Source organism: Hypanus sabinus, chromosome 21 (assembly GCF_030144855.1).
Source record: "Hypanus sabinus isolate sHypSab1 chromosome 21, sHypSab1.hap1, whole genome shotgun sequence".
In the NCBI taxonomy this organism is placed as follows: Eukaryota; Metazoa; Chordata; class Chondrichthyes; order Myliobatiformes; family Dasyatidae; genus Hypanus; species Hypanus sabinus.
The window spans coordinates 21,851,175-21,869,548 of NC_082726.1; the positions used below are offsets into that span (position 1 = coordinate 21,851,175).

At 42.8% G+C, this 18,374-nt stretch overlaps 1 long non-coding RNA gene across 3 annotated transcripts in view; it reads left to right on the forward strand.

The window, feature by feature from the left end:
- Positions 1 to 17,549, forward strand: part of LOC132378886 (uncharacterized) — a 65,716-nt gene extending 48,167 nt beyond the window's left edge. For 2 of the 3 annotated variants that reach the window (XR_009507213.1, XR_009507215.1), the window contains exon 3: positions 7,993 to 17,549. This is a non-coding gene — a long non-coding RNA (uncharacterized LOC132378886). The remainder of the gene's footprint in view (positions 1 to 7,992) is intronic. The other variant, XR_009507214.1, reaches the window with a different exon arrangement.
- Positions 17,550 to 18,374: the final 825 nt, after the last annotated feature.

Below are 18,374 nucleotides of genomic sequence, written 5' to 3' on the forward strand. Positions count from 1 at the left end.
TTTTATTAGCAACAGAAGATACTTAATAAGGTGGCAACTGAGTGCATATCTTTTAATGAATATAGTTGATCTTTCAAATTAAAAATAATTCCAATTGAATTATCTGAGGACGTAACAGTGTATTGATGAGGACACAGTAGTAGAGATAGTTTACCTGGACTCCAGTCGGATCTTTGACAAGGTTCCACGGGGAGGCAGGACTAAAAGGTTAGGCTGGGGCAAGAGATATAGAGGGGATCTGAGGGGTCATTTTTCACCCAGAGAGTAGCAAATACCTGGAAAGCACTGCAGAGAGTATGGTGGAATCAGAGTTGCTGACAGCATTTAGGAAGGGCTTAAGAAGCACTTGGATTGCCGGCTAGAGGGCAAGTGCAGGACGATGGGTTTAGTACCAACGGGTGCCCACTGTTGGATATGAATGTGGTGAGACGAACAGCCAGTTCCTGTGTTGAGTCATCCGAATTCCCAGGAGGTGGTTGGAAGATCACAGATGTGGATAGAGTAACAAAGGCACATTCAAGGCTTGGTCGCCGTGTGTGGCTCTTTCTAAGCGCTTGGCTTCCCACTCTCACAGGATGAAGTGGTCCTTGCATCTTCTCATGGAGCATCATAAGTGCTGACATTGTTCTCAGTTCAGGTCAGAATTGGTGTTCCTCGTGATCCTAATACGCCACACCTCCCCCAGGCAAACCTAGTACTTGATCTTCAACTGACCTGCACATCCCCAACCCTACCTCAACAGTGGAACTTCAGGGACCATGTCTTTCCCCTCTCTTGCTCTGGGCCTCTACTCACTGGAATCTTGACGAATATGGGGGAGGGAGGGGAATTTCACTAAAGCCTACTAAATATAAGACAGCCGAAATAATGTGAATGTGGAGAGGAGAGACTCGGACCAGAGTTCACAGATTCAGAGTACAAAGAAGTCTACTTTAGAACAGAGATGAGGAGGAATTTCTTTAGCCAGAGGGTGGTGACTGTGGAATTCATTGCCACAGACAGCTGTGAAGGCCAAGTCATTGGGTGTATTTAAAGAAGAGCTTGATAGGTTCTTGATTAGTGAGGGAGTCAAAGGGTACGGGGAGCAGGCAGGAAAATGGGGTTGAGAAGGATAATAAATCAGTCACAATCACAGAGCAGAGCAGAATCAGACTTAACAGCCTAATTCTGCTCCCATACGTTATGGTCCTATGAACTTGTCCCCAATTGTGACTTGGTATTTTGTGCTAAGATTTATATCTTTTAGAGCTATACAGGACCCTGGTCAGACCCCACTTGGAGCTGTGCTCAGTTCTGGTCACCTCACTACTGGAAGGATGTGGAAACCATAAAAAGGGTGCAAAGAAGATTTACAAGGATGTTGCCTGGATTGGGGAGCATGCCTTATGAAAATAGGGTGAGCGAACTTGGCCTTTTCTCCTTGGAGCAACGGAGGATGAGAGGTGACCTGATAGAGGTATTTAAGATGATGAGAGGCATTGTTCGTGTGGATAATCAGAAACTTTTCCCCAAGGCTGAAATGGCTGACATGAGAGGGCACAGTTTTAAGCGGCACAGAGGAGATATCAGGGATAAGTTTTTTATGCAGAGAGTGGCGAATGCATGGAATGGGCTGCTGGCAACGGTGGTGGAGGTGGATACAATAGGGTCTTTTATTAGACTCCTGGATAGGTACATGTAGCTATGGATAACCCTGGGTAATTTCTAAAGTAAGTACATGTTCTGCACAGCATTGTGGGCTGAAGGGACTGTATTGTGCTGTAGCTTTTCTATGATCTGTGTTCCGTGTTCTGCTCTGTTTCTACACAGTCATTTTTTCCTTCTCTCTTTTCTGTTGTGTACAGTTTATGTAAAAGGTATATTCTGCGTATTGTCTGTAGCTTGGTGCCTGTGACGCTGCAGTAAGCAAGTGTTTCATTGCACCTGTGCCTAGTGTATTCGTGCACACGACAATCAATTCAAATTGACGGACTGGCTTGCTCTGAGACAAAAGATTTTAACAGGCTTTCTTCAGAGCAGGAACCTTGGCAGGTTGAGAGTGTTTTGGAAAGTTTCAGTTTATTTAAGATGAGTCAACAAGTAAAAAGCGAAAATGCCTGAGCTGTCAGCGAAGCTGCAAAATGATTATTTGTGCAGTTCACAGCCGTTCAGCAGGAAAGCCAGCTTCACTGATCCAGGCAGAAACCTATCAGGCCTAAGCAGTCCACACAAACTGCTAGAGGTTCTCAGCAGGTCAGGTAGCACCTTAGGAAATGAACAGTCACAGTCACAGTCTTGGGCCGAGCCACTTCCGCAGTGCTGGAGAGGAAGCAGGAAGATGCCAGAATCAAAGAGGTGAGGGGAGGGAGGGGAAGGAGGGCTAGCTGGAAGGTGATAGGTGAAACCAGCTGGCTGGGAAAGGTAAAGGGCTGGAGAGGAAGGAATCTAATAGGAGTGCAGAGTGGACCGTAGGAGAAAGGGAAGGAGAGGGGGCACTATTGGGAGGGGATAGGCAGATGAGATGAGGTAAGAGGCCAGAATGGGGAATAGTGGCTAATGCACAATTGCCACATTCCACTGTTGAGACAGTGTCCATTCAACAGTTAACCATAGATTAGATGTTGAAAGGGGCCAGTATTCACTAAGGAAAATGATTGTTGAATATACTGTATATTCCAATTTGTTTGCAACAGTATGATGATATAAACTGGAGCATATACAGTAGCATAATGATAATACAGTAGCATAGTGCTGTTACAACACCTGCTACCTGTGGGTCAATTCCCACTGCTGTCTGTAAGGAGTTTGCACGTTCTCCCCGTGACTGTGTGGGTTTCCTCTGGTTGCTTCCATTTCCTTCCACAGTCCAAAGTCATACCAGTTAGCAGGTTAATTGGTCACGTGTGTGTAATTGGACAGTGAGTGTTCATTGGCACAGAAAGGCCTGTTATTGTCCTGCATCTCTAACTAAATAAAATAAATATATTTTAACTTGCACTTTGTGTCTTACAGTGCCAGTCCTTCTCATCACTCTCAACACAGTGAGTTTTCAAGCATTTACTGTTAAGTTATTCCCTGTCTATGAAATTTCAACACAAGGCAATACAACTAGATTTTCAAAGCAGAACATGCACTTACAAAGTACAGATAAACTGCCTGCAGTGGAGTTTTCCTCATTAGGGAGACTGAGTGAAAGATATTGGTATCTTAGTACAGTGTGTGTCTACACATGGAGAGTGAAGGGTTATTCATTACAGTGAAAAATTGCTTTGTAAATTCAAGAATCAATGGTGTTACAGCACTAATCTGTGAATTCTGCATTCATAAATCAAAAGATACCTATTTGGCATTGAAAATACACAAGTTTCTTCACTGTAGACTAATTGAGAGATACTGAATCAAAATGGCGTGTTCGCCCACTGGGTCCATGCCAAAGCATTAAACCACTCAGTAATTAAGAGTCTTTATGGTGACTATACTGCTTGTAGATAAGAGTAATGATGTCTATCAGTGGAGTCTGCTGTCTTAGGGTCAGTTCATTACTACTGTTCCCAGAAACCAATTAACAATGACGTTATTGTTCCAATTTATATATTTTACTTATGACAGGTATCAATGTTAAAAATCTCCTCCATTTCCCAAACATCCGCGTTCATCCCATCTTCCCGCCACCTTAACAGTGACAGAGTTCCTCTTTCCCTTAACTAGCACCACACATCATTCTCCACAACTTCCACCATCTCCAAAGGGATTCTACCACCAAACAGATCTTTACCTCCCCCACTCTGCTTTCCACAGGGATCAGCCCCTCCCTGATTCCCTTGTCCATTTGTCCCTTCCCACTATCTCCCTCCCAACACTTATACCTGCAAGCAGCCAAAGTGCTACCCCTGCCCTTACACCTCCTTCCTCACCTTCATTCAGAGCCCCAAACAGTCCTTTCAGGTGAGGCAACATTTCATCTGCGAATTTTCTGGGGTTGTCTTTTGAGTCCAGTGCTCCCAATGCAGCCTCTTCTATACTGGGAGCACCGGACTGCTTCATCAAGCACCTGCACTCCGTACACCGAAAGCAGAACTTCTCAGTGGCCAAACATTTTATTTCCAATTCCCATTCCCATTCTGACAGATCATTCCATGGCCTCCTCTTGTTCCACGTTGAGGCTACCCTGAAAGTGGAGGGGCAACAGCTTATATTCTGACTGGGTAGCTTCTAACCTGATGTAATGAATATCAATTTTTCCTTCCAGTTAAATTAAAATCCCTCCCTCTTCCCTCTCCTTCTATTCCCCTCTCTGGCTTCTCACCTCTTCTCACCTGCCTGTTGTCTCCCTCTAGGTCCCTTCCTCCTTCTCTTTCTTCTGTCGTCCAATCTCCTCTCCTATCAGGTTCCTTCTTCTCCAATCCTTGACGTTTCTCACCCACCTGGCTTCACCTATCACCTTCCAGCTATCCTCCTTCTCCCCCACTTTTTATTCTGGCACCTTTCCCCTTTCTTTCCATTTTGGTCTTGGCCCAAAATGTTGACTGTTTATTCCTTTCCATTGATGCTGCCTGATCTGCTGAGTTCCTCCAGCATCTTATGTGTGTGTTGCAAAGGGAAGTATTTTAGAGTCATGAAGAGATACAGCATTGAAGTAGGCCCTTCTGCCCACCGAGTTCAGATTGACCACTAACTTAATTTATTTACATAAATTTTTGTATTAATCCTATTACTGTAATTATTTCAAAATTCCAATCAACCCCTGTCAATCCTACTTCTGGGACAATTACATACCAACCTACACATCTCTGGGATGTGGAAGGAAACAGGAGCACCCAGAGGAAACCCACACGGTCACAGCGAGAATATGTGAATTCCACACGGGTAGGATTGAACCCATGTGCAGATCTGCTTGCTGCGTCTCTGTCCCACGAAACCAAAAGACCATTTCTGACTAGAGGTATATGAGTGTGTTTATGTCTATATATATATAGGCACATTTTGGGTTTTCAAACTTGGCAGGTATATCTACTGTCCTGCAAGTGAAGAGCATCTCACCCAAAGATGGGTTGTCATGTCATGTCTGCAGAACTGCCTGTTGTCCCCTTGCAGAACAGTTGCAAGGAATATTTGAAATGAGCTGTGCTGATGAGGCAGATACAGGTAAAACTAACATCACCTACAGTAGATCGGCTGACGTTAGAAGAAGTAAATTGTTCCAAGGAACAACCTAAGGTAGAGCCTGGGAGAAGCAATCGAGAGCAGTAAGTGTTGGTAGGAATTGTAGTTAAGAATTAAAATAGACAGCGATTACTTGTTAGCTTGTGACCTGTCTCTCATCCACCAGATTATTAATACTTATGCGCACAATTCGTCACATTTGTGCCATGAGTTGCTATAGAAACATTGGATATGGCCTTTGATCCTACTCAGTTAGATCAGAAATGATTTAGAACATAGAATTCTACACTACGATATTGTGCTCAACTAATTATGCTATTCATGTCTAATTATAATGATCCCTTCTGTCTGCATTCTGTCCATATCCCTCAATAAGGTGCACATTTATGAGCCTATCTAGGTCTCTGAGATGACTCTAGGATTTGCCTCCACTGTGGCCTTCTGCAGAGAATTCCAGTCATCCACCACTCTCCAGGTAAAAAACTTGCCCCACACATCTCCTTTGAACTTTCTCCCCCTCATCTTAAAGGCATCATCATCATGTACCATGTCGGATGATGTGGGCGATCATGGTCTATGACCCTGATTGTTCTTAGCAAAGTTTTCTACAGAAGTGATTTCTCGTTGCCTCTTTCTTGGGCAGCGTCTTTACAAGCCGGGAGACCCCAGCCGTTATCAATACTCTTCAGAGGTTGTCTGCCTGGTGTTAGTGGTCGCATAGCCAGGATTTGTGATATGCACCAGCTGCTCATACGACCATTCACCACCTGCTCCCATGACTTCACGTGACCCTGTTTAGAGGGGGTATGCAGGTGTTACACCTTACCTTAGGGTGACCTGCAGGCTAGCGGACAGAAAGAGCACCATACACCTCCTTTGGTAGAGAAATATCTCCACCTTATCAACCAATGCCTTCTGGTATAAAACATTTTGAACCTGGGAAAAAGATAACAGCTGCCTAATCTATCTCTGCCTCTCCGAATCTTATAAACTTTGATCAGGTCTACCCTTGGTGTTTGCCACTCCAGATAAAACAAACCTAGCTTGTCCAAATATTTTTTAAAGTGCACATCTTCTGAACCAGGCAGCATCCTGGTAAACCCCTTTTGCATCCTCTCCAATGTCGCTGAGAGATCATAGAAAGACACAGAACAAAAACAGGCCTTACAGCTCACCAAGTTCACTCTGACTATCAAGTGCTCACTTATCCTCCAGCTATTCTCCCCACATCCTCATCAGCTCCCTCCAGACTCACCCACACACGAGAGGCAATTTACAAGTCCGATGAAGCACCAACGCACGTACCTTTAGGGTGTAGAAGGAAATCTGAGCACCTGAGGGTGGTCAATTTTGCCATGGGGAAAGCATGCAAACTCCACACAGGATTGAACCCGGGTCTCCGGCACCGTGAGGCGGTGGCTCTACTAGCTGTGCCACACTGCTGCTTCGTGCAGCCAAGGTGCCGACCCCAAAACTGAATGCACTGTCATGACTGAGAACTTCACTAAAGGTCTATTCAATAAAAAAAAATCACTTCCCCCATTTACTATCCCAACTTCTTCCCTTGAAAAATTGTTAAAGGTCTAGGATAAATTCTGCTCAATACAAAAACATTCACCTATACCAGGAAAAAAGCATTCCGTCCAATGACAGATTCTGGAAAAGCACTTACATTTACAAGGAAGTCCTCACAGAAGGATAAATCGAAATCTAGCAATGTCTGACAGAGCTTGAAAATTCTGAAGCACATGACATTCTTTCTGGGATTTCTAAAAGGGTAAGTTAAATAAAAAACAGCCAGATAAAAGGTTAACAGCCCAGTATAGAGGCACACTTTCACTATAAATGTAATGTCTTATTCTGCATTCTGTTATTGTTTTCCCTTATACTACCTCGATGTACTGGAGTGATGAAATGGCCTGTATAGATGGCATGCAATTCCAAGATTTTTCACTCTGACACCAATAAACTAATTGATTTCCAATTACCAATTACAAAAACTAGACAGCACATTTTTAAGGTGAGAGAGTGAAAATTTAAAGGAAATCTGTTAGATCTTTTTCACCCTGAGGGTGGTGAGTATATAGAACAAGTTGCCAGAGGCTTCAGAGCTGACAGAGTAGAGGCAGGGACACTTCTGTTTGAAAGGCTTTTGGACAGGTACATGGATTGGAAAGGTTTAGTAGATGAGCCAAATGCAGGAAAATGGGACTAGTACAAGCAGGCAACTAGGATGATTTAGGCTGAAGGGCTTGTTTCCATGCTGTATAACTCTGTGACTGTATAGATCTGCTTGATTGACAATCATCAGATGACCTGAGGACTAGAAGCGGTGTGATGCACCATCAATAACTCACTCTGAGACGTAAAGGCGAGATATCGGCTTTTATTGACTGGAAGAAGGAACAAGCAGTGGGTGATCACCATACTACATCCTGGAGACTGAGAGGCCGGGCCCAGGCTCTGATTGCCTTTATACAGAGGTCTGTGGGAGGAGCCACAGGAGCAGTCAGCAGGGGGCATGTCCAGACAGGTATATGTAGTTCACCACAGGGTGAATCGTCACCATGGAAGCAAATGGAATTGACACACGTGTACGTTGGTATTGCAAGGGGAAGAGCAAGACAGGAGAGGTAACAATGAAATTCTTGCCAGACCACACCTTTGCTTTTGAATCTAGAGCTATACAGTAAATAAGACGTTGGAATAATGGAGGACATTCAGAGCCAAAAAGAACCCTGGTTTTGTAAGTATGTTAAGGGAAAGAGGAGGGTCCATTTGGGCAAAAAGGGCAAACTGTATGTGGAACCAGAGGATGTTGATGAATACTTCTCATTTGTATTTACTAAGGAGAAGAACACAGTTGGATGGTCCCGGCCATTTTGTGCGTTGCTCTCAAGCGAGTTGTGAAATAGTCCCCTTCAGAACCAGTGCGGTTGAAGTCTGTAGCCACAGCCACTTGCAGTAAGCAATGGTGTTTATTTATTTATTTGACATGCCTGCACTGTGCTGCTGCCACAAAAAAACAAGTTTCTTGAATTATGTCAGTGACAATAAACCTGATTCTAATGCTGAGCATTGAAATTCTAGAAAGTGCCGCCACAGATTAGAAGAATACATTGGATGTTTTAAAGATGGATTAAACCCTAGGGCTTGTTTTTGATGTATCCCAGGGTGCTAAGGGTGTCAAGGGAGGAGATTGCTGAGGCCCTGACAGAAATCTTTAAATCTTCTCTGACCACAGGTAAATTAGTTGTCAGATGACCGGCATTCAGCAAACACTGAAGCTTTATTCCAGTAGGTAAACAAAAATAAGCCAGGTATTTACAAGCCAGTGAGGATTTCATCAACAGTAGGGAAGTTATTGAAAACAAATTCCTGAGGGACTGGGTTAATCTATACTTGGAAAGGTCGGGTTTACTCAAACGGGTTTGTTAGTTGGAGATCCTGTTTGACAAATTTGATTGAATTTTTTGAAAACATAGCAAAATATAAGGATGAGGACAGAACTAGATGTAGTTTAGATGGCCTTCAGCAAGGCCTTTGACAAGGTCCCACATGGGAGACTAGTTCACAAAATTAGAACCCATGGGATCTGAGATATGATGGCAAATTAAATACAAAATTGGGCTGCTAAAGGGAGGGCATTGCTTGGGATTGGAAGCCTATGACTAATGGTGTGCCACAGTCATCAATGCTGGGCCCTTATTATTTGTGATATACATTAATACTTTGGAGATGAATGCAGGAAATATGATAAGTAAGCTTGCAAATGACATGAATGTATTTGGTGTTGATAGTGAAGAGGATAGTCTTAGGAGAATATTAATCACTTGGCAAATTTGGTAGATGGAACTTAATGTTAATAAGATGAAGAGATCCTTATGGGAGAACATTTTTTCAGTCTTGTGTTTTTTTTGTATTCTGTGTTTTTCGCCCAATCTTTCTTGGTTTTTTGTGTGCAGGGTCGGGGGTTTTGGTGGTCCATGTGCCTATTCTGATTTTATTCCGTTTTTTGTGTGGGGAGGAGGGATTTCGGGGTTGGTGATCGTGCTGTTGTTCTTTTCTTTCCTGGTTTCATAGCTATCTGGAGAAGAAGAATTTCAGAGTTGTATTTTTTGATAATAATTGAACCTTTGAACCGTTGAAGGTAAACATAAGAGAATACAGATGCTGGAACACAGAAATTGAGAAGTTCTGCATGGGTGCAGGAAACAGAACCATTGCAAACGAGTGAGAATTGGTGAAAGATTTGAGGAATGGTGCCCAGCTAAGTTTGGAACATAGACTGCCCCACATTGCCAAATGAAAAGGCCAATGCAACTGAGGCCCTTGCAGGTGTCTATGGCAACAGCTTGATATGGAGGAAGATTTTTAGTTAAGTTGATAACGTTGATGAATCCATATCTAAGAAGCTGATAAAACTGACCAATGAATGGGGGGCCCGAAGAGGAATGTTTGGTTAATGCTAATGGAAGGGGGGAAGCAAAATAGTGGGCACTGTATCTCCTGTGATTGAATGGGAAAATGCCATAGTTGGTGGAGATGGAAGAGTGAATTAGAAGTCACAAAAACAATGTAATTCCCTATCCAATTCCCACTCTGATCACTGTGTGTGTGTGTCTGTGTGTGTGAGTGTGAGAGAGAGAGAGAGAGAGAGAGAGAGTGAGAGAGAGCTTCTACACTATGTAACTCATCTTCGGCCTAGGAATGTTGCAGTCTTACAGACTAAATATTGAGTTCTCCAAGTAACTCACTTTCTCTAACTTCTGGTAATTTCTCCTCCATCCATCCTTCTTTATTTTTCCATTTCCATTCTAATTGCTCTCTCACTCCTTCCCTTCTCCTCACCTGCCTATTACCCCCCTCTGGTTGCCCTCCTCCTTCTCTTTTTTCCATGGTCCACTGTCCACTGCTATCAGGCTCCTTCTTCTTCAGCTCTTTATCTCTTCTTCCTATCCATCCCCAGCTTCTTACTTTAAACCCCTACCCCACCCATTCACCTGCCCTCTCACCTATCATCTGCCAGCCTGTATCCTTCTCCCTCCTTATTTTGGGTTCTTCCACCTTCTTTTCTAATCCTGATGAAGGATCGCGGCCTGAAACGTCAACTGTTTATTCCCCTCCGTAGATATTGCCTGATTTGCTGAGTTCCTCCAGGACTTAGTGTGTGTTGCCCAAGAATTCCAGCAGCTGCAGAATCTCTGGTGTTTGCATCATGTTTCTTTGACTATGTTACCTCCCTCTAACTGCACCCATAAAGTCACTTGACTAGAGAATTCATCCCCACAGCAACCCAGGCCTCACCTATCATCAATATTTCCTCACCCTTCCCAAACCCTCTCATCGCTTTCTCTTTAACTTAAAACTTCCTCCATTTTTCTCTTTCCCAGTTCTGATCAAGCGAAACAATGATTCTGTTTCTCTCTCCACAGATGCTGCCTGACCTGCTGAGGTATTTCCAGCATTTTCTGTATCTTTATTTCAGAACTCCAGCATCTGCAGACTTTTTTTTAAATTTCAAGAACACTATCCTGTCCAATGCTGACTTTGTCAGTCCCACTGTTGTTTAGCATCCCTTGTGCTGGACGACTGTAAATCATCTCTGTTGTGACTGTGAAAAAAGTCACCGGTGAGACACTGAAGCTGCTGATGTAGATGTCTTTATTCAGCACAACAAGCAGGCATCATTCTGGAGACAATCTCAATAGAGGCCCACAAACCCAAAGGTACATCACATGTTTATACCCTTAAGATCAAAGGTAACAGCAGGTGATTCAATACAGTTTCAATAGTTACAATAACATTGTTTACTTCAATATTTTGGGTTGACAAATGTTTCCTTTGAGACACATAGTAGAATCACATTGTGGTATGAGCCCTGAATTTGTTAATTGTCATCTTATCTAGTGTCATTAAGACCTTGTGCTTTTTGTGTAATCTTATCAGTTTATTTTGACTGGCACGGGTTTTCAGCCTATTGTGATTTAAAATGGACTCCCAATTAGCACTCACTGTGGGGTCCTTGTGTATGTTTCAAGAATAATTCCTCTCATGGTATTGCTTAGTTAAGCAACCAAAGTTCAATTGTCGTTCTGACGAATAAATGTTTTTTTTCTGTCTCAGCATGGGAATTTGCTGTTCCTTCTAAGCTGGGTTTAGATAGGACACCTTTGAAGCTCCAAATGCCTTTGGGAGAAACAAATTAGCATGAATATTCTAAAACTTATTGCCAACAAAGAGCCAGACACCCAACATTAATGTTGTCAGGGTGTTTCTGAGCACACAGGTATGATAAGTACACAAAAACTATTGATTGCCTATACCTGTAACCATGTTTGAAATGCTAAGTCACAACTTCCATCTGGTCTGCCAGCTTGCATTCAAGCCACCATGGTGCAAATAAATTAGCAATGTTGCCTTGTTTGATGCATGCCAATTAACACAAGCCCATTGTCTTAATATTTGCCTCTTGCATATGCAGTCTCTTAGTCTGTGGAGCAGCCTGTGGTTTTAACTACAATTTAGTGCTTGCAATTTACAAAAAAAATGAATGATAATTGCAAGCTTCCTGAATATTTTTACATTTACAATAAGAATTGAAGTCAGAACTTCAATAAAAAAATTACAAAAAGAAGAATTGAAGGCTTTTTCTTGTTTGAATTAATGTCTGCTATATTCACATAACACCAGAATACTCCCTAACAGTCTCCACTTCTCTCTGTTGTGTGCAGTTCCAGTAGCTCCATTGTAGGAAGAAATGGGGGTGGGGGGGCTTTGGCGAGGACCGAGAAGGGGTTTGCCATGATGCTGCTTGGATTAGACAGGTATATAGAGGAATTTAAAGTGGAAGGCTATATGGGAAGCAGGGTTTAAGGGTCGGCACAACATTGTGGGCTGAAGGGCCTGTACTGAGCTGTATTGTTCTATGTTCTATTAGGGAGCATGATCTACAAGGAGATGTTAACCAAACTTTGTTTTTTTTTCTCTCTAGAGTGGCGGAGGCTGTGGGGAGACCTGACATAAGTTTTCTAACATTTATGACAGGCATAAATAGGGCAGACAGTCCAGATCTTTTTCCCAGCATAGAAATGTCTAATACTAGAGAACTTGCATCACACCTGAGAGGGGGGAAGTTTAAGGGACATCTATAGGACAAGGTAAGTAAATATACTCTGATACTAAATTTACTTTGATCTTTATTATTGTCACATGTAACACGAGGCAATGAAACAATTCTGCTTGCATGCCATCCAGACAGAACAGTCTATACATAGAACATAGAACAGGTACTTCAACTTCCGACATCTTGCCAAGTTGATTAAATTAGTAATGAACCTCTAAACCCATCTCCTCTGCCTACAAAATGTCCATCTCCCTCCATTCTCTGAACATTCATTTGCTTATTTAAGAGCTCCTTAAAAGCTTCCACCTCCACTCAAAGGCATTCCAGGCTCCCCACTGTCTTTGGAAAAAAACTTGCTCCACACATTTCATTTGAACTTAACCCTTCTCACGTTAAATGCATGCCTTCTAGTATTAGACATTTCAACCCTCGGAAACAGATACCATCTGTCTACTCTATGCCTCTTATAAATGTGCATAGGAACATTAAGGTATGTGAAAAGGAAAAATAAAACAACATTCATAACATTTTCCTACAACTTCTTCTGACAGCATCTCTGGCGGTGCACTTTCATCCACATATTGCGTCAGTGCTGAGGCGTAACATATGGATTAAAGTCCTGTTGTTTTCTGCCATGTCAATTCAAATCAATTCGTTTCACGGATCATTTAATCTGACAGTGGTGGATGGGAGTTTTGTTATTTTCCTTGCTTTTTTTTCAGTAAAGTTGATTTGTTTCTATGGTTATCATTTATTCGTAAACGGGTACAGAGCTGAAGCAAATGCAGTTCACAAGTTATCCGATCTGACAAGTGTGGAGCACTTAGGAATGCCCTACACCTGCTGTCCTTCCACATTAGCACAAAATACTGCAGATGTTCAAAAGCTGAAAAAATGATGGATATGCTCAAAAGGTCAGGCGGCATCTGTGAAGAGAGCTAGGGAATTGGGCTTTCAGTTGAGCTGGGAAAAGTGGTAAATATACTGGTTTTAAAGAAGGGGATAAGTGAAGTAACCAAACAAACCAACACTTTCACCAACTCTGTTGGATGTTTAATTCTGAATATCTGGATGTATAACTGTCCTCATTTCTTCCAAAGTACCTCCCAAACTCTACAAGTTACAAGGACAATGAGAGTGTGGGAACACCAACAACTCCGGGTGTCTGCCCAAGTCATATAACAACTCATCTTGGTGTTCCATTATTGCTACAGAGTCAAATTCCCAATGGGAACACCTTCTACAGCAATCCATAGAGGTGGTTCAACAAAGCTTCCACGAGGGTGATGGTGATGAGCAAGTTCTGCGCTTCCCTCTGATGTTCACATCCCACAAATACACCAGAGATTCATATGGGAACATGGGCACCCAAAGGGAATCTTGCTAGATTAGTCAACCTTTCCTTGCCAGTCCTCCTTATATTCTCAATCGCTGCAAGATGTGAAAAATCAAAACCCTACAGACACAGCAAATTTGGAATGAAAGTTCAAAATAAAATTATCAAAGAACATATATTGGTCATATACAACTCTGACATTCACTTTGCAGTGGGTGTACTCAAAAAAATCTATAGAATAATAACTATAACAGAATCATTGAAAGACTGCCCAACTTGGGCTTTCAACCAGAGGGCAGGAGACAACACATTGTGCAACACACAGAAGAAAGAAATAAAAATAATAAATAGATAAGCAATAAATATTGAGATCATGAGATGAAGAGTCCTTTAAAGTGAGTCCATGGCTAATAGGAACATTTCAATGATGGGGCAAGTGAGGCTGAGTGAAGTTATTCTCTTTGGCTCACGAGCCTGAGGGTTGAGGGTAGAAACTGATCCTGAACCTGGTGGTGTGAGTCTGGAGGCTCCTTTACCTTCCTCCTGATGGTAACAGCAAGAAGAGAGTATGCCTTGGGTAATGGGAGTCCCTGACGATGGAAGTTGCTTTCCTGCAACATAATTTCATGTAGATGTGCTCAATGGTTGCGAGGGTTTTATCTGTGATGGATGAGCTGAATCCACAACCTACCATAGGATTATCTGTTCGAGGGCATTGGTGTTTCCATACAAGGCTGTGGTGTAGTTGGTCAACATACTTTCCACTACACATCTATAGACGTTTGTCCAAGTTTTAGATGTCATGCTGAATCTCTGCAAACTCCTAAGGATGCAGAGGCACTGTCATGCTTTCTTTGTAATTGCACTAATGTCCTGGGCCTAGGACATGTCCTCCAAGATAATAACAACGAGGAATTTAAAGTTGCTGACCCTCTCCACCTCTGATCCTCTGATGAGAAATGCCTTATGGACCTCTGGTTTCTTTCTCCTGGAAGTCAGTGATCAGCTCCTTGGTCTTTCTGATCTTGTGGAAGAGGTTGTTATGGCACCACTCAGCAAAGAGTGCTGGAAATACTCAGCAGGTCAGTCAGCATCTGTGGAAAGAGAACCAGATTTAACTTTTGATGAAAAATCAGAACTGCTACAGGTGTGACTTTTTTAACTAGTTGGAGACAAGTTGTGAGAAATCTATTTTTTGGGTGTAGACTTTTGGAGATTAGTGTTTCCCAACCTTTTTTTTAGCTCGGCCCGAAACATTGACTGTTCGTTTCCACGGATGCTGCCCAACCTACTGAGTTCCTCCAGCGTGTTTGTACGTGTTGATTTGACCACAGCATCTGCAGTGTACTTTGTGTTTACTTATTTTTAGCCCAATGCCCTCCAAAGCACCTTCATACTTGCCATCTCCCCTCTTAGGCACAAATACGTCCCAGCGCCCCTATAGTATTAAAATATGTCTACCATATGCTAACATAAGATAAACAATTCCACTTTAAATTTTTATTTGTCTTTAAACCTAGCTTGCATAGTACCTGTACAATGGCTTCGATATCAATGTGATCCTTGAGCTTGATGGTTTTTAGCAAAAGATGAAATATCTAGTTTAAGTTATAGCAGTAAAAGCCTTTAGTCCTCATGCATAACAATGTCCAAGCGGATTCTGTCTTTTGTGAGTATATGGTTCACTGCCTCGTTCAACAAGGTAGGAGGATGAAAATGCAATGAAGAACAGTTTGGATCTTCTCCAAGGACCAAGAAGCTTTGTATGACAGAATAGCCACATTACACAAAAGCCGAAAAGCATTTTTACTTCTTCATCATTCTGAATTTTGATCATTTCTTCTTGTAAGCTCTCTTCCTGTTCTTCCACTTTGCAAGTAAATGGATTAATTACCCAATATGAAATTTCTAAATCGTTCGAATCCTTGAATTGATTCTGAAAATCCTTCTTCAGTGACTGCAGGTGTAAGCAGTACCCTTGCAAATCACCATCTGTGAAAGAAAGTGCCATACATTCCATGCAGGAAAACTGTGAAAACGTTCTTCGCCCAATGTTTTGCTTATATACTTACAATTTTCTGATAAAAGTGGACACTGTGGCGACCCACTTTCTGCGCAGGCGAGCCGGCTCACAAATAGCCTGCGCGCGGGGAGAGACTTTGGTAATGCACCTCTGACGTCATTTCCACCCGGAGAGGGTGGGAGCTAGGGATTAAAAGCCAGCGCCGCGAAGTTTGAATAAACTAGTCTCGAAATGATTTACCGACTGCGTGTCGTTGTTTCAAGCTCTGTATGTAGTACATCGCTACAACACTGCACTTTTTGCCTGGATTAAATTGAAATCCTCAACCTATAGCTTCACATTTGGAAAGTTCATTTTGTCGTACAGATCGGCTCGGTATGCCACATCTCCACATTGATGTTCATTCTTGTTTCCCAAGCTCTCGTCTACTTTGAGCAAACGTTCAACCGGTGTCAAAAAGATCAAAGAAACATTTTAAGCAGCATGAACTCGTTCCATGCTGTGGGTTAAGGAGAAATGGTGGTCACCCTGGTTGCTAATTTATGCATCCCCAAAAATGTTTGTTTGGTTTGTAAGGTCAGATGAGATTGCCGAGTGCTCACCGCCCGCAGGGCTATGGTTCTTCCCGTGTTCCAGTGCCTCATCTCTTTTTTTGGAAGTGCCTGCTCTATGAACAATCGATCAGGTCTCACACCTCAAGTTAGGATGCCGCTTACCACCCCTTCCAAGAAACTTGCAAACCCCCCACCCCGAAATGACTGCTATTTCCCCTAATGCCCCCTTATGACACGTAACCAGCCCCTTGGGAATCACAGGTCTAAACCCACCAAATTTCTTTCATTTAATATGTACAGCCGATGAGCAAAATTGAATTCAGCCAATCTTGGTGGGCTCACATCCAGTTTACAGATAGAACATTACCCAATATTTTAAGCTTCTCCTAGTCCCTTCCACAAGTTTGTCCTGCATAGGAGTGAAGCTTTGACATCCACGAATCCACGAAGTTTGATTTCCATATCCAGAATCTGCCTTTTCAAGTTTGTTCATCTGTTGAACTCATCAGAGGGAAAACTGAGGTGTGAGATTCCTTTCTTCATAACTTGGCTATTATTGAGCTTCTCTCAATTGTCACGCAGTAACAGGGAATGTGAAGCCTTCCATAACCACACTTAAGGAAACCAAATAGTTTCAGTGAAGCTTTGTAGGTTCCTGGTCATGCCTCGGGAAGGTAGTTGGTCCAAATGAGGGCACGCACACTTTGGAAAGGAAGTGAAAGCCTTGCCGATTCTCCAGCACACTAGGCACAAGTTGTCAAAGTCTTGCGGAGAGAGGGAGGATTGGGCTGCACCGTGCCGCAGCTACTGGAACCACCGCCTCACAGTCCCTCTGACGAGCGTTCAAGCCCAGCCTCCAGCGTTGTGAGTGTAGAACTACCCCTGTGAATGTGTCAGGTGCTCCAGTTTGTTCTCACATCCCAGAAGTGTGTAGGTCAGCAGATGAAGTGGCCACTGTGAGTCAGAATGTGAGCTGGGTTGATGGGAAGTTGGGGGGGGGGAGCAGAAAATAGGACTGGTGCAAGATCAGTGTGAACGAGTGCTTGTTGGTCAGTACAGACTGAATGGGCCAAAAGGCCTGGTTCCTTGCAGTATGACCCTATGACATTTGTATTTGGGAAGATCTGATCACAGGCTGGAAGGCTAACACAATCTGAAATCCTAGACCTCAGCTTAAAGTTTGGAACCTCAGATAATGTACCATTCCTCCAGGGCAGTGCGGACCTCTATCGAGTCCAAGTGCAAGGCTTACTTGCTTGCTTCTTTTCTTTAACTGTTTCCATGATATGTTCTTTCTTTTTCACACATTGGATGTATGACTGTCTTTCGGGTTTTCTCGTGAATTCTATTGTGTTTCTTTGCTTTGTGGCTGCCTACGAGAAGAGGAATCTCAATACTGTATTTGGTATACATACCTTGATAATAAATGTACTTTGAATTTTGAACCAGTTTTTCACCGCTTGTGTCTCATATTTTGGCCGTGATGGAATAAGCCCCTCTTGAAGGCATGGGATGTGCTACCACACATTTCACAGAGTATAGAATATATGTAGAACCACATGACACAGGAAGTTTTGGTGCATGATGCTTGTGTCAACCACAGTTGCCAATCAAAATTAATCCCATCTACCTGCACGTGCTTTACATCCCCCAACTCCCTGCTGTTCATGTTCCTGTCTGAATACACACAATTAAACATTGATATTGTACCTGCTTCCACCACTTCCCCTAGCAGCACATTCCATGCTCCTACTGCTCTCTGTGTATAAAACTTGCCTCCTAAACTGCCCTTAAACTTCCCATCTCTCACAACAAATTAATGCCCTCTAGCATTTGATATTTCTACCTTGGGAGAAAGTTGTTGACCGACTAACCCATCTGTCCCTTTCATCACTTTATCAGGTCTTCGTTCAGTATCTGACACTCCAGAGAATACAGTCCATGTCTCTCCAAACTTTCCTTACAGCTAATAACTTTATAATCTGAAACCACCTTTCACTGGGCATCTCTGGAAATGTGGTTCGTTAGCCCCGCCCACTAACACCCACTGGGTTCCATGGCGACAACCCACCTTTCTCTGACTTTTTAAGTCTAAGGAGTATATGACTTTGGACCTGCCAACTCCGTGGGGTTGAGATATCTCGCCCACCTAGACCCTGGTTTGTGTGACTGCTGTGTGCAATAGCCAGTCAA